Genomic DNA, 16,857 nt, shown 5'->3' with positions numbered 1-16,857 from the left:
TATCCATACTAACGAGCTATTATGTACTCGTAAGGTAAAAGATGTGATAACAACTCTAAAACATAAATCATTGTCCTAAACAATTTTAAATAAATATTTTATTTTATTTTAAACTTTTAATTTTATATAACATATATTTTTTTGTAATATACAGATAATTATTACTATGTAGAGACAACTTTCCTTAAGGCGAGAATAAGAAAAATTATAACTTATTATAATGTAGAGTTTATTCTTATTTATAACTATTGCAAATTGGAATTAGAATTTTTTATAATTATGTAAAGTTTATTCCTATATAGAGTATCACTATAGAGAGGTTTTATTGTAATTTACGCTTGGCATTAATAATTTTCTGTTAAAAGTTGGTGCGGAAGAGAGATTGCCATTACACAAAAATCTTCTCCCTATAAATGTAACCAAACATTTCTTCCCAAACTACAACTAATCTCAATCTTTCCAAAAAAAATGACAGAAAAAATTCCCACAAAATTTCTCCTTTTGTGCTTCCCTCTCTTAGCCATTTTCTTTCCATGCAATGTTTATTGCTGGTCCACATATGGCTCCCAAATCAAAGGGATGTTTGTGTTTGGGAGCTCTTTGGTTGACAATGGCAACAACAATTTCCTCCTCACACTTGCTAAAGCAAACTACTCACCATATGGCGTCGACTTCCCCGGTGGACCTTCCGGTCGATTCACGAATGGGATGAATGTGATTGATCTTCTCGGTGAGGAGCTTCAGCTTCCTTCTTTGATTCCAGTTTTTTATGACCCTTCAACTAAGGGAAGAACAATTGTTCATGGTGTCAACTATGCTTCTGGTGGCTCTGGTATATTAAATGATACTGGCTCAATTGCGGTAAGGAAACACTAAAACTCATCATTTTATGTATCACCAACTGTAGTTAAATAAGCACATCAAATCTAGCGGGTCCACATTAAATTAGAATCAAATACATGGATCTTTGTAAGGGGACTCACGGTCTATATCACATAATCATTAATTCATTATTTTACTTTTTTTGTTTTCTCTTATTATCTGCGGTTATGAACCTCCAATCAAGTCTAGCTGTTGTCTAGTAACAATGGCTGGTCACTGCTCAGCTTCTGCACCTCTTTAAGAAAGAGATCTACTTCAGATTACGTGCTTTATCAGTTATCATTTAAAATATTGAAGATCTTAAACTCGAGTTTCTGAAATCAGTGTTTTGCCTGCGTTGGAGGAATATCGTTACCCCAACGACTTTGGGGTGTAGATTCGTATGCCGACAGCTTCATGACGTTGGCGTATTGGCAAGTACACCGACGCCTGGTTCGGGTGTCGGGTTTGGCATCAGTGTATATAATTTTACTGGTGGTGTTGAACATGAAATAAAATGCTTCATGCCCATGCTCACATGCCTATTTTCTGAGAAAGAAGTTGGAGACTTAAATATCGATAATGTTGATGTTTATGTAATGGTTGAAATATTTAGGTTAAGTGGTAACAGGTAACTTAATAATATCACGGATTTTTCAGGGCAATGTAGTGAGTCTGAATGAACAAATCAGGAACTTTGACGAGGTGACATTGCCAGAATTAAAAACTCACGTGGATTGCAGGAGCAGGGATTTACTACACAATTACTTGTTTGTTGTGGGAAGTGGAGGGAACGATTACTCATTCAACTACTTCCTGACACAGCCCAACGCCAATGTCAGTGTTGAAGCCTTCACTGACAATCTTATCAACTCACTGTCTCAGCAACTCAAGGTATGGTATTCTATTAATCTGACTCCAATCCAACTAGCCTTTTTTTCCATTGATAATTGAGGTGTTTGACCAATTTATACACACCTCAACTAATTTTTAAGGTCCATTGAATATCCTACAGACCTAAAAAAAAATCAGATAAGCTATAATATTAGTGTGATAGATAACCCCAAAGTTTGAATCCAAGAACTCAAAGAAGAGATCAAATCTCCTTGACCATCAGATCAACCTCTTGAGGTTATCCAACTAACCAATTTACTACCAGTCACTTTGCTGCAAGATATATTTTTACAATTATCATATTAATCGAAGGTAATAACTAATCATAACAGTACTCACTAGTAGTTCACTGCAATATAAAGGAGGTAAATAACTAAGTTACATGAGCTAAGTCTTTTTATATGGTGAAATTTAGCATCATGTATAAACAAGGTTATTATGCAGTATTGGAGGGTAAGCTATTCTGTACCAACCATTAGATTTCTCTGATGATCTCTGACTGTTTGGCCATAGGAGAAATCTGATGGTCGATATAGGGTAATTAATTAATATTACCCTGATACGGTATCAATTATCTGTATAATATCTAGTAATGTGAAAGAAAAAAACTTCTATGCAATGGATTTATGTACAATCAACTAATTATAGGTCACGTGTATGTCATATTGACATTCTGACATAATATTCTATGATTGGTCGGTTGCATATAAATCTGTCGTACGGAATTTTTTATTTTCCATATAAACATGAATACACTTATTACATATATGACATGTAATTTTATTCATATTATATAAGTATTATTTATATTTTACGTTTAATTTTTGTCTTAATATCGTTACCCATCTTATGTATATGTATTAGCAAATTTGACATTTTTTTTTTTTTTTTTTTTTTTTTTGAATTAATTTCTTGTGTTTGATGCAGAAATTGTACAGTTTAGGAGGCCGAAATTTTGTGTTAATGTCAGAAATCCACTTGGGTGCAATCCTGTGGCTAGGGCATCTCAGCCAACGGGTCAAGACGGCTGCATACAGGTTTTGAATCAAGCGGCTCACCTCTTCAATTCTCGGTTGAGATTAACAGTTGATTTTATCCAGCCCAAAATGCCTGTTTCTACTCTTGTTTTTGTTAACTCATACAGATTATCATGGATATTATCGGAGATCCTGTTTCCAATGTAAGATTAAAAGTACAGACGTACCAGGAAAGATTGATAACATATATAATTACTTCATTAATCGAACAGGAAGTTAATTGATTGTAATAATGTTTTTACAGGATTTAATGACACAGGAACGCTTGCTGTCAAGTTCTATCTGTAATGAAGGAGGAAATGGAATTCGTTGCAAAGAGGAGGACGAGTGTGTGCAGAAAGGAACATTCATGTTTTCTTTGATGGTTGCATCCAACAGAACTGTGATATTCAATAGCTAAAAAGGCTTTTGGTTCTTATAATAGAGATGAAGTTTATCCCTTAATGTTAGACAACTAGCCAAACTTTAGATTTCTCTCTCAGTAATTCTGTTTGATATTCAAAGTTGCAGCAGATGTTTCTGATTTGTAAGGCTTTTCAAAATTTAATTAATTTGGTGATGATTCCATCCTCTAGGTTCATACATTGCTGTGTATGTTTAACGGATTTTAAATAAATAATTAAATTTTGTCAATCAAAAGAATTTGTATTACAATTGATGCGTATGAGTGTTCATCCATTTACGACATATTATGTCTTCTTGATTATGGTTTTATACAGTAATGTCTCATGATTTATTTAGTGTAACCAATTATTTAAAGTATTTACATGATTGTTCAAACAAAAGAAAAAGAAAATTAACTTTATATTTAATTATCTAATTGATATTTTGAAACAGTCTTCCAAAGTTATTAGAACAAATTAATATAAAACCACTGCCTAATTACTTGGTACTTGATTTTTTCTGTTTTTATGCATATATTATTCAATTTTCCCGTCATTTTCTGTACGCCAAAATCGCCCTATAAATGTGGTAACACATTTGACTTCGCGCAAGTGAAGGAACACATTAAATGTTGCTACACCACACATCATATATAAATCCCCATAACTTTTTCCCCATTCTCCACCCGAAATCCAAACCAAATAATGAGTATTAATCTTCTTCTCTTTGCCTCCCTCTCTTTACCAGTTTCTCGCCATGCAATTGCCATTCCAAGCCCAAAGACAAAATAATGCCTCTAAAATCAAAGGGATGTTTGTGTTTGGAAGCTCTCTATTTTCCAATGGCAACAACAATTTCTTCCCATCACAGTCTCAACTAAACCACCTTCCATATGGAATAGACTTTCGCAGTGGCCCTACTGGTAGAGCCACAAATGAAAAATGTAATCGATTTTTTCGCTGACAATCTTAAGCTTCCTCCTTTCTGTCCCCCACCATTTTCTGACCCTTCGACGAGGGACCCCAATTGGTTCATGGTGTAAACTTTGCTTCTGCAGGCTCCGGTAATTGATGATACTTCCCATATGCGGTATGGATAACTCTTTTATGTAATACGAAGCAGTTTGGTTAAACATATGGCCAAAAGAGCTTATTTAAGCACTTTAAAAATTTTCGGTACATTTCTTGACCAAACAACTAACAGATTTTTCATAAAAGTTCTACTCTTATAAGTCTCTCTCTCATAAGCTTTTTTTTTCTATAACTATATTTGAAGACCTGTACCAAACGGATCTTTAATTGAATTTCAAAGTACTTATAGAAATTTAAATAAGTTATTTTATTTATGGCTTATAGGAGAAATAACTTATTTAAAGTTGCAATTTCAAAAACATCAATGTCTATTTTATAAATTTGACTTGTATTAGAAAATTCTTTACATTTTTTAACCAAACAATTAACAATTTTTTTTTCGTAAACCTATACTTTTAAAGCGATTCAAAAGCTCTTCTTGTATAAATTACTCAAATAAGCCGTATCAAATAGATCCACAATCTTTTTATATACCTAAAGCATAGATATTAACAAAAAGAGAATATTAATTTCGTATACTGGTAAGCATCAATCGTCTTTTAATTTCAGACCAATGCAACAATCTAAATACTCAAATCGACAACTTTGAGATGGTGACTTTACCGGCATTAGAAGCTCAACTGGGTCGCAAAACATCAGATTTTCTGCCAACTATTGTTTGTGGTGGGAACTGGAGGGAATGATTACTTATTCAACTATTTTACGCCCATTTATTTTTCAAGAATGCAACTGATTCAATCCCGAAGTCTTGCCGAGATCTGCCACTTACTTACCAGAAACTCCATGTAAGTGATGTAATTCAAACCCTAAAAACTTAAATTGCATCAGTGTGAGTTTGTATTTAATTTTTTGAGACCGGACATGACTTGTATCCCGTTTCGACTTTATTAATTACAATTGACAAGGATTTAAGAGATAATACATTATTGATGCGTTATCAGTTTAGAAGCGAAATATTTTGTTGATCTCAATAATCCAATGGGTTGCATTCCACAAGTTGTTTTTCTGCCTCTAGAAAAAGGTTGCTTCGGTATTCTGAACATAGATGTTCAGCTCTTCAATGCTCGGATGAGGCAAATTGTGGATGACTCCAGGACACAAATGCCTGGTTCTACTTTTGTTTTTGTTAATTCATACAAGATACTCTATGACATCATCAAGGATTATGCCTCCCAAGGTAAATTTAATTACTTTCTCTCTAATCTCATCAATAATAACTCTCTTAGATGTATTTGTTTCTCATTATTTTATAAAAGATTTACATTTTCAATTTTTATAATGGTATATAGGTTTGAAGATGAGAAAATGCTTGTTGCGAAACGGAGGGAGGTAATGCGAAGAGATGGCGAGGTTTGCGATAAAAGGGACAAATATGTGTTCTTTGATGGGTTGCATCCAACAAAGCTACAACAAGATCATTGCAACCAAGGCTTTTAATTCTTTTCATAAAATGGAGTTTTTTCCCATTAATGGCAAATTGGCACCAACTAGCTCATATTAATTTATTCTTTTTCTTAATAATAAAATTAATCTTTAGCTACTTCACAATTTAATTCATTACTATGTGAAAATCAACTGCATCTTTATATTTCTAGTACTAGTTAATAGCTAGTAAGATTTCTTGAGATTGTACCAAGAATTCTTAGATAGCGCATTCGAGTTGGGTTAGATCATGGATTGGTTCGAGTTTATACTCAAATTTTTTTTTTTTTTTTTTTTTTTTTTTTTTGGCTTGACAATATTCAATTTTTTTTTTAACCATTTATTTTATTTTTCTTGGAAACATAATTAATAAATGAAATGCATACTAGAATTATATCGTGTGATGAATTTCACAATACAAAGACAAATTCTAGTTATCTCACCAATATTAAGGGTGCGTTTGGTTCAACGAATGTTGAATTACTGGAAAACATTGGATTACTGGAATGTTATATACCTGAAGATTATTGGGAAATCTTTAGGAAAATGTATTTTGTTAGTTGGTGGATATTTTATATTAATATGTTTGGTTAGGGGAAATAAATTAGTGGGTATACTATTTAAATTACTAAATTGCCCTCTTTTTAAATATTAATATAATATTATTTTTATTATTAATTTTTGAATAATTTCTTTTAACCCCCAATATTTCAGATTTAGCTAAAACACCCCTGCTTATATAAAACTTTAATTTATGACAAAATCACCCCCACCCCTGCCGCCGCATGTCGCCACTGCAAACCATCGTCGGAAGTCTCCGAAAGTCGCCGTGAGTAGCTCACTATGACCAAGAGGCTCCGATATGGCCGTTTCTGGCCATATTGATGGCCAAAAACAGCCATATCAGGCTAGATCTCACCTAGATCTGGCCAATAAAGACCAACGGCCAGACCCATCAATCTGGTCGAAAATGGCCAAAATAGATCTAGCCATTTTCGGCCAGATCTGCTGTCGATATGGCCTTTTCGGCCATCAATATGGCCAGAAACAGCCATATCGAGGCCTCCCAGTCACGGTGGGCTGCTCACGGCGACTCTAGGTGACTTCCGGCGACTTTCGACGGCGACCGGTAGTGGTTTGGCTGGCGACAGGCGACAACAGGTGGGTGGGGGTGGTGGCTTGGGTTAGCTGAAATTTGTTTTGATTTCAAGGGTAATTTTATCCAAAAAGTTAATTAATTGGGGTGACATGGTAAAAGCAAGATTCATGTAAATAAATTTAAAAATAAGGGCATTATTGTACTAAAATTTTATTAACAAGGGATAGAATATTAACAAAAAAATATTACCCAAGTAATCTTACAATACCTAAGAAAATTGAGATAATCAGATTATCTCCAATACTACCAAGTACCAACAGTAGCCACTATTGGTATTTGAAGGTTACCGGAATCTTATATTAATTTACAGACCAAACATGGTAATCAAATGATATAAGATGACTTAAACCCTAGTAATCTCACATAACCTCCAACGAAACGCCCCCTAAGGGAATTTGTACTTGATATATTCTTTATTCATATAAATCCTACAATTTATAGTGGTATTAAATGTAAGCCCAACATAGACCCACAGTGGGCTTCATATAAAATTATAATCGTATAAAATTAGCTAATGGATTATAATTTATATGCCTAATCAACAATATTATTTGATAAAACCTTTTTCAAAACATAAAACCAGTGAAAGAAAATACAAAAGATATTGAACATAAAATAGCACCCATCAAGGATATCAAATTTGGAAATAGAATTTATTGATGAGTTTTAGTTTTATCGATTGCTAGTTACTATGTAGAGTGTAAGACAGGGGATTATCATCGGGAATGGTTTGAACAGTTGTTGACGATGGACAGGTGGCTTGAGGACTCGGTGAGTTATTTTCGCTTAATTTTCCTTATTTTTTCTTATGTTTTCCATACTTATCATGTTGTTTTTATTTAATGCAGCACATCGATGAGGTATTGGCACTGATAAGGCAACAACAGACCAGTAATGGTGATCTATTGTATCGACTGTGCCATCACCGATGTGGCGTTTGGCCAAACGCTTGTTTCGACATATCTCAATTTAATTAAAAAGACCGTTAGTAGAGGTGCAGCAAAAGGAGCCAAGTGAAAAAGTTTGGCCCCAAAAGACTTGGACTGCGTCTTTGATGATTTTAAGTTTGATGACAAGATTATGCAGTATGTACAGGGGGAAAGGCCCAAATATGGCCACCGTTGGGCAAAGGTTAAAAGAGTCTACTACATCATCAACGTCAGAGATATGCACTGGATAGCAGTCGTTGCGCATCTAGAGGAGGGGTTGCTGAAGATCCTTGACTGCAACCCAACTATTTGTCGAGACAAGCAGTTGGAGATCAAGTTAGAGCCACTGTCATTATTTTTCCCGTGGCTGTTGCATGACAGCGGGATGTTTGAGCACTTCGGTGATCAAGTACTGACCAGAAAGTGGCCAGTTAAGTGCTCTATCGTCCCAAAGAATGAGTCAAGGTAAATTTTGTATAAAACTAACTTACATAATACAATTGTTCTATAAGTTGATTCTAATGCTAATGTTTTCTTCATATTGTAGTGCTAATTGTGGGGCATATGCCCTGAAATTTATTCAGTTTGACATGACCAACACCCCTATGGATGGCTTGAATGACAAAACAATGAGCAACTGTCGGGAGCGCTAGGCTGTTGAGTGCTTCCAAGGGCATATGGATCCGTTTTGAGTGACTAGAACCCAATCAAAAGGTATGGAAGTTGGACTTTGAATATTGTAGTTTATGTGATGTTGATGTTAATACTTGGGTTGTAGTGCTGATGCTGCAGGTGTCATGCTTATACAGAGCTTTACCAAAAGAGACGGACTAAGTGAACTTCTCAATCTTGCACTCCATAAGTTTTTGGATTTTTTTTTTTTTTAATTTACAAAAGCTGACGTGGCTGTAGGTGTGTGCCGAATTATTTTGCAGGTTCCTAGCAAACAATGAGAGGAAACTTCTCAATGGCTGGTTGGCAGGAGGAGGCATCTGCAATCAAGGCTGCTGGTAAGGCATGGTACCAAACAATGATCTCAGACAGGTTCTTGGCAAATAGAATTCGAAAACTTCTCAAAGGCTAGTTGGCAGGAGGAGGCATCTGCAATCAAGGCTGTTGGCAAGGCATGGTACCAAATAATGATCTTAGACAGGTTCCTGGCAAACATAATTCGAAAACTTCTCAAAGGCTGGTTGGCAGGAGGAGGCATCTGCAATCAAGGCTGCTGGCAAGGCATGGTACCAAACAATGATCTCGGATAGTGATTATACAGAATTTAAAAACTTCTCAAAGGCCTATTGGCAGGTCACAGGAGGGAAATGAGAATGTATGGCAGGGAAATGAGACGAAAAATGATACTTGGAATTGGGTTCTTCTTTACAATTGTTTAGGTGGAGGAAATTTTATTACAATCAGAACTAGAGTTAAATGTCTTAGGAATTACTGTGTTTCGACACTATTATGGATGATTTTAAGTTTAAACTTTTAATTACATTGATGTCTTTAAACTTTCAATTACATTGATGTCTCTTATATTTTGATTTGTGATGAATTAGATTGATATAAATTACTTAATTTTGCGATACAAATTCTTTTCGGATTTGGGAGGGAAATGAGTAAGGTAGAAATGTATCCCAATCACAGTCATTTCGAAATTAATTAAGTTAAAGACAGGCATGGTACCAAACAATTACGTATATGAGCAACCACATATATCTCTTAAACGACCAAGAGTATTCCACAAATGATCGCTTAAGCGACCAAGAGTTCTTTTACGAAGAATCACTTAAGCGATTTATAAGATCGCTTAAACGATCATACATTTGGGCAGATGTTGATTCTGCCTCGGTAAAGATTGCTTAAGCGACCAAGAGTCTTTTACGAAGAATCGTTTAAGCGATACAAACGGATCGCTTAAGCAATCATAGATCTGGGCACTTATGTATTCTTTGCTCATGATCGCTTAAGCGATTGTAAATCGCTTAAGCGACCAAGTGTAAAAGGTTAGGATCGGTTAAGCAATATCATAAATACCACCGGATCTCTTAAGTGACTAAGTCTAAATACACAGGATCGCTTAAGCGATATAGTAAATCGCTTAAGCGATCATGTGTATTCGGATTTTATTTATTGTATTTCAGAAGATCGGTTAAGCGATTAACACTATCTTAAACATATAAGGTGTACGATTCGTTCTCAGTAGAACATGACCGTTATTGTATTTTAATTAAACATATAGTTCTTTTACGTCAATATGAAACATATACGGTGTGGAATGTTTACGTCTATGCTAAACATATAGGGTTTACGATTCGTTCAGTAGACTATGACTGTTATTATATTTATATTAAACATATAATTCTTTTTGTTTTGCATAAACAAAGAAAGAGCGAGAAGTACCTCATAAAGTTTGAAGGGTTGAAGAGAACTAGGTAACCATGCAAGCTTAGTGGACATATATTCTTCTTCTTTTCTCGGAACATAAAGATGTTAAGAGTTCGAGCAAGAAAATGACTTGAGAGTTGAGATATGGACGAAGAAGAAGACAATGAATTTTTCAGGGCATTTAATAAATATTATACTCTTTTGAAATTCTTCTCGGTCTGATTGTAAAAGAAATGAATAAACTAAGTTTAAAATTTGAATGATTGCTTGTGCAGATGGTTTTGCAGAGTTACAGTTGTCTTCCATGTATATTTTTTATTTTGCTATTTGGTACAGTCAAAAAGTGAATTAATTACACTTTTCTTTTGGTGTTGAAATTTCGATAGGTCCAATAGAATGTGAAAATAACACTTGGTCTATGATATCGCTTAATCGATCATGGTTCACTGAACGAATCGTAAACCTTATATGTAAACCTTAATAAAAAAAAACAAGGCTATTTACTTAACACTTTCAAACTACATGGCCTTTTAATTAAATTTGAACTTCATATGGCCTTTTAATAAAATGCCTGGGGGGTTAGGATATTGAAATGAAAAAAATAATTAATAATCCTAAGTATTAAATAAATGGATCATGGAAAAATGAAAGGAACTAACAAAAATAATAGATTAATAGAATAACCTTAGCCTACTTAGTTTTATGCACGGTCACTAACTAACAAAGACCAAGTGTTATTTTCACATTCTATCGGACCTATCGAAATTTCAACACCAAAAGAAAAGTGTAATTAACTCACTTTTTGACTGTACCAAATAGCAAAATAAAAAATATACATGGAAGACAGTTGTAACTCTGCAAAACCATATGCACAAGCAATCATTCAAATTTTAAACTTAGTTTACTCATTTCTTTTACAATCAGACCGAGAAGAATTTCAAAAGAGTATATTTATTAAAATATTCCCAAAATAGTTTACTCCATATTCCCAAAATATTTGTTTGTTTAACTATTTAGTAAATATTAGTTTATATTTTGAATTACTTTTAGACCCCTTAAGTTTTTAATATCATAAATACCCCCAGGAAAAATTTTAAATTTTAACAAATACACCCCCACCTACCCACGGTGCCAGATTCTGGCCACCACCGTCGGAATCTGGTCGGAAAAGGGCATTACGACGTAGAACGGTCGGATCTAGCGGGTAGGGTATCGATATGACCTTTTTCGGCCACATCGACCACGGATCTTGCCGGAAAATACCAGATCTACGGCCAGATCTGGCCGTCGACAACCCCAAAAGTCTAGATCTAGCCGTCACGGATGGCCAAATAGATGGTCGTCGTTGACCATCAACGATGGCCATTTCTTTGGTCATCCATGACGGCCACATCTGGCCTTTTTTGACGAGATCCATTGTGGATCTGGCTGAAAAAGGCTACAGTAGTGAATTACCACCGACGGTCGTTTGTAAGTCGCTGTGACACATTCCGACTACCACTGACGGTGGTTGCCAGAATCTGGGGAAGTATGGGTGAGTGGGGGTGTTTCGTTTACACAGGGTCACTTAAGCGATCATGTGATGGGCAGAATCAATATCTACCTAGGTGCATGATCGCTTAAGTGATTCTTCTCTTTTTCACTTGGTCAATTAAGCGATCGTAGATTGCTTAAGCGATCTTAAGCGATCATGTGATGGGCAGAATCAATATCTGCCTAGGTGCATAATCGCTTAAGCGATCCGTGAGATCGCTTAAGTGATCCTGTATGAAAAACCCTTTGTCGCTTAAGCGATATCCTAAGTCGCTTAAGCGATCATGGGCAATACATACTTTTCCATCTTTTCTCCTGAATTTTGACAAACTAAAATTACCAACACATGTTAATTTCATACTTTCTCCTTAATTTGACAACCTAATTCCAAACTAAAATCACCAACAAATATTTAGGCCATGTAACAAGAATACTAAATATNGCTTTTGAAGCAAAAGTTTGGTCAGTTTTGGTTGTTACAATGGTGAAGAGTTTAACGGTGGTGAAAAAGGGCGACCTCTATCGTTTCCTTAAGAGAAGGTGGTAGTTCAATTAACCTTGGGCCAGATATCTAGTAAAAGCGACCAAGTTTATGGTGATTAGGACAAGATAGAGTGGTTTATTATGTGGAGAAAATAATACAATAATTGACGGCAGTGTACCAAATTTGTATACCGAATGACGTGACAAAATACTGACGGTTGATTAATTTTAATTTAATATTAATCAATAGTCAGAATTTTGTCACGTCATTCGATGCACTACTATCGGTGGCTGTAGCATTATTCTATTATGTGGTGGTGGTGAGACTTAATTAGTTATCGGTAGTGGTGCTCATTTAAAAATTTTCGTGATTTTGATGGTAAACTTTTTTTGGGTTGTTGGTAGCATTAAAAGGGAATGATATTTATAAATTAGCTATCTATAGTTCTTTTGATGTTAGTGTTTTTTTTTTTTTTTTTTTTTTTAATTTTACTTTTAATGAAATGACTCTCTTGCCCTTGACACATGAACTTTGACTCTTGGTTTCATTCGACATGCCGACATGGGGAGGTTTATTAGTGTTTCTTAAACCTTAGGGGGTTAATTTTCTATCATAAAACTTTTGCGAGATATGTGATTTTTGCTTGTGGCAGAATTTTCTCAAGTCCCTTAGATTTTGTGAATTCCCAACAACATCCTCTTTAATAATTTATTACGTTGTTCTTTAAATATTATATTAATATTACAAATAATACTAAATATGTTACTACGTTCAATATCAAACAACTGAATTTATTATTTTAATATGAATAAATAAATATACTCAATCATTATTATATGATGCCTAATAAACTCTTATTGCTAGTTTAATGGCTTTCAATAAAAAATAATAGCGTACAAGATGGGAAAACTCATCAATTAATAAAAAGGGTTGTAAAATTAGGCATATGATTGTCTATTTCATGAAATTTCCACATTTAGGAGGTATTTGTATGAGATTATGAAAATTAGTTATAAGTGCTTATAAGTATTTAAAATTTTAAACAATTACGTATTTGGTTAAAGTATTTATGAGTGACTGATAAGTAATTGACGTGTTTAGTAAAATATAGCTTATAAGTACATTTTATTATAAAATGATTAAAAATGGTATTACATTAAACAAAGGTATACTATGAAATTTTAAAATTAAACAAGGATAATGTGTTAATATAATTGGTCAAACTGGCTTATAAGCAGAGTGTTTATAAGCAAAAAAATTTGGCTTATAAACTCAATTTATAAACTCAAAAAAATTATAGACAAATATATCAACTTAATTTTAGAGTTTATAAGTTTATACAAACACCCCCCTCGATTTGTTTAAAATGTAATCAAATTTGGTTATAAAAACAAACGTCTATGCCTTAAGAATTTTTCAAACCTATTTAAATAGGTCAAAGGTATGATTTCTTTGACATTTGACAAGTTATAATGAGCCACAATCTATATATATATATATATATATATATAAAATCTTGAGGCATAGGTTATACATGACTATTTGAAGTGGTAAAATTTTCTTTTGTTTGACCGTAAGTAAATTGTCTGATACTTGACTGCATATGTGCTTCGTGTAATTGATGGTTGATATTATTTATTATTAAGGAGAGATTGACAATAAAATATTGTCACTTGCATTTAGATAAATTTATATGAATATAAGGTGTTATACGTTGTATTGTATGTTAAATGTTTTGGCATTCAAAAAGTCTAAACAAACTGATACAAAGATTCCCAAAGGTGTTTAAACCATCACATTCGCTTAAATTAAAACGCTTCCAGTCGCCAAAATTTCATTTCTTCTTCGNAAACACTTTACAGCTGCAAGTTTTACTAACAAGGTTAACAAGGGCATCCGGACCATAGCTGCGCATAGTGAACTCTTGAGCATTAAGAGGATAGGCAAACAGTGCATTTGACAGTTCTATACATTCTCGCAATAATTTTTAAGCTGACGGAACAAGGGTTGTAGTAAAATTATCTGACTTCGTACGACGTTTATGGAACCACCGTGACAATGTCCTCTAGATTGCATCAAAAAGTGCAACTATTGGAAACTCTCTTTCTATTAACAACTTGGAATTTATGAACTCGACTATGTTCGTGGTCATGACATCAAACCTTCTTCCAGGAAAGTAAGCTCTACTCCGTCGCTCGAAACCAACATCATGCTCAAGATACTTAGCAACTCTATCATCCTTGATTCGGATTTGCTGGAAGCACTCCTCGAACTCATCAACTCGATAAGTTTTTGCTGCCATGTAGTATGTCTAAAGGAGGCCAACACACTTAAACTTTTGTTTTAGGTTTTCACCAAGGTGCCTCATACAGAATCCGTGATGTGCTTGACGATAAATAATGGTAATCCCCTTCTTTATAGAGTTGTGCCTATCAGATATTATGCACAACTCATCACTGTTATGCACTATCGTACGTAATTGCTGAACAAACCAAGTCCATGACTTGTCATTCTCAGAGTCAACCACACACCATGCAACAGGATATGTGTGATTCTCGCTGTCCTATGCAGTGGCCACCAACAATGTACCTCCATACTTTCCCGTCAGAAAGCAACCATCAACAGCCAACACCTTTCTCATGTTTACAAAACCCCTTATAGCAGAACCGTAAGCAACAAAAAAATATTTAAACATCATATTCTTGTCCCACTTCAAAGCCGTCTTGCTACCTTGGTTTGTCAACTCAAGCATATAACGGTACGTTCTAATACTGCGTACCCGTGCTCTAGCGTGCCCCTCACAAAATCTTGTGCATGTTGTCTCCCTTTCCAATATTGCCAGTAACTAACAGCTTATCCCAACTTTATGCGCACAAGTCTCTGAATCTCTTTAGGAGATGGACCTTTCCCTTCAACGAATTGACTTTTGACAAATTGTCCAATAACATCAGCGGAGGCTTGTCGATGCTCACCTGAAATATGTCCCAAACCACATGTGTGNGTGTGATTTACTTGGGGAATTTGTTTTGGTGCAGGCTCGCTTCTTCTTTAGTAGCTGATATCTGGAGTTAGCTATTGCCATGCAATGGTAAGCCATAATTTCTATTGTGTATGAACTTTTTATTTTTATTCTTTAGCATTTATGCATATAAATAATTAGATTAATTATTGACTCTATATATCGAAGACCAATTCAAATGATTAATTATAATTTAGATAGGCTTTTTATTTCATATGTAGTTGCGAATTCAGGGCAGGTTATTGATTTTATTTGGTTGTCAGGTATCACTTTAATGATGCTATACTAGAAGGTGGAATCCCGTTCAACAGGCCATATGGGATGACGACATTTGAATACCAAGGGACGGATCAGAGGTTTAACTGGGTGTTCAATCAGGCTATGTCCAACCACACTACCTTATTTATGAAGAAAGTTCTTGATGTTTACAAAGGATTTGAAGGGTTGAAAGTGTTGGTTGATGTTGGCAGGGAATTGGTGTTACTCTTGATGTCATCACTTCTAAGTATCCTCACATTAAAAGCATTAATTTTGATTTGCCTCATGTTTTAGCTGAGGCACCTACGTAATCAGGTACCAAATTGCTTATTTTATTTGCTCACTACTGATTTTAGCTATAGTCTACATCTTTGAATAAAACAGGATCTTTTGTAATGCATCAATTGGGAGATGGTATGCAATATGGCATTAGTCTGATTACAATCCAGTTGTCAATGCTAATGCAAGAATTCTCTTGATGTTTGTGTTATGTAAATTGATGCACCAAAAACCATATGTAAATGGGCAGAGAATAAATGTTATGACAAAGCTCAAAGGTTTGTGTTGTGGTGCAGGTGTAAAGCATGTGGGTGGAGATATAAATGGTACATATCATGCATCTGCTGATGAAGAGAAAGTGATGACAAGGAAGCAGAAAGCTGAAAACAAAACACATGACAATGGCAATGGCAAGACTAATGGAAAAGTTGGAGAATCTGATCTTATAGATGTGGAGTTTGAAGAATTCTGTAAAGCTATTGAGGCTAATTTATCTATTGAACAAATGGTTGAGGTTCTTGTAGCCAATGACCAAGACTCCTCTGCCCAGATCCCGTTGTTGTCACTAAATGGTGAGTTCAATTAGAACATCCACTAATTTACATATTTTTCATCTACATATAAACCATGTATGTGGGTTGAGTATCTCAAATAATGTATATTTAATGGAAGCTGAAGAAAGAATTGCTTTTTGCATGTTGAAAAGTTAGTATTATGATTTAATTATGTTTCTTTTGTTTTTTTTTGGTTCATTGTAGTGGGAACAAATGGATATTGAATATGCTTTCTGGAAAATGCTTAGAGGAAGGCAGAAGCAAGATTACTATGCTAAAGCGAGGAAGGCAGAAGCTGCACCAATTTAAGTTGACCCAGAAAAAAGTATCAAAGGGAGTTTCAGCAGCATCCAGTGGATCAGCGTCAGAGGCAGAAGCATTTGAATGAGATCCAATTGACCCAGTGGAAATGTGGATACAGCTACATCTAAACTAACGTAAGTTGTTGATTCAGATCAGTAGTTGAACCCCAGCACCGATTGAACCTGTCCTAGCCAGCATCCCTTTTGTTTCGGGGAGGCGTTCCTGTTTATGTTATGAGAAATGGCTATGTTTTGATAGAGTGCAT

At 34.7% G+C, this 16,857-nt stretch overlaps 1 pseudogene; it reads left to right on the top strand.

The window, feature by feature from the left end:
• Nucleotides 1-468: 468 nt before the first annotated feature.
• On the top strand, nt 469-3,178 carry LOC116109416 (annotated as a pseudogene).
• The last annotated feature ends 13,679 nt before the right edge of the window (nt 3,179-16,857 follow it).

Source organism: Pistacia vera, unplaced genomic scaffold, assembly GCF_008641045.1.
Source record: "Pistacia vera cultivar Batoury unplaced genomic scaffold, PisVer_v2 Contig58, whole genome shotgun sequence".
Classification (NCBI taxonomy): Eukaryota; Viridiplantae; Streptophyta; class Magnoliopsida; order Sapindales; family Anacardiaceae; genus Pistacia; species Pistacia vera.
Note: the sequence above shows the minus strand (reverse complement) of the source record. Positions and strands in the feature narration are given on the sequence as shown.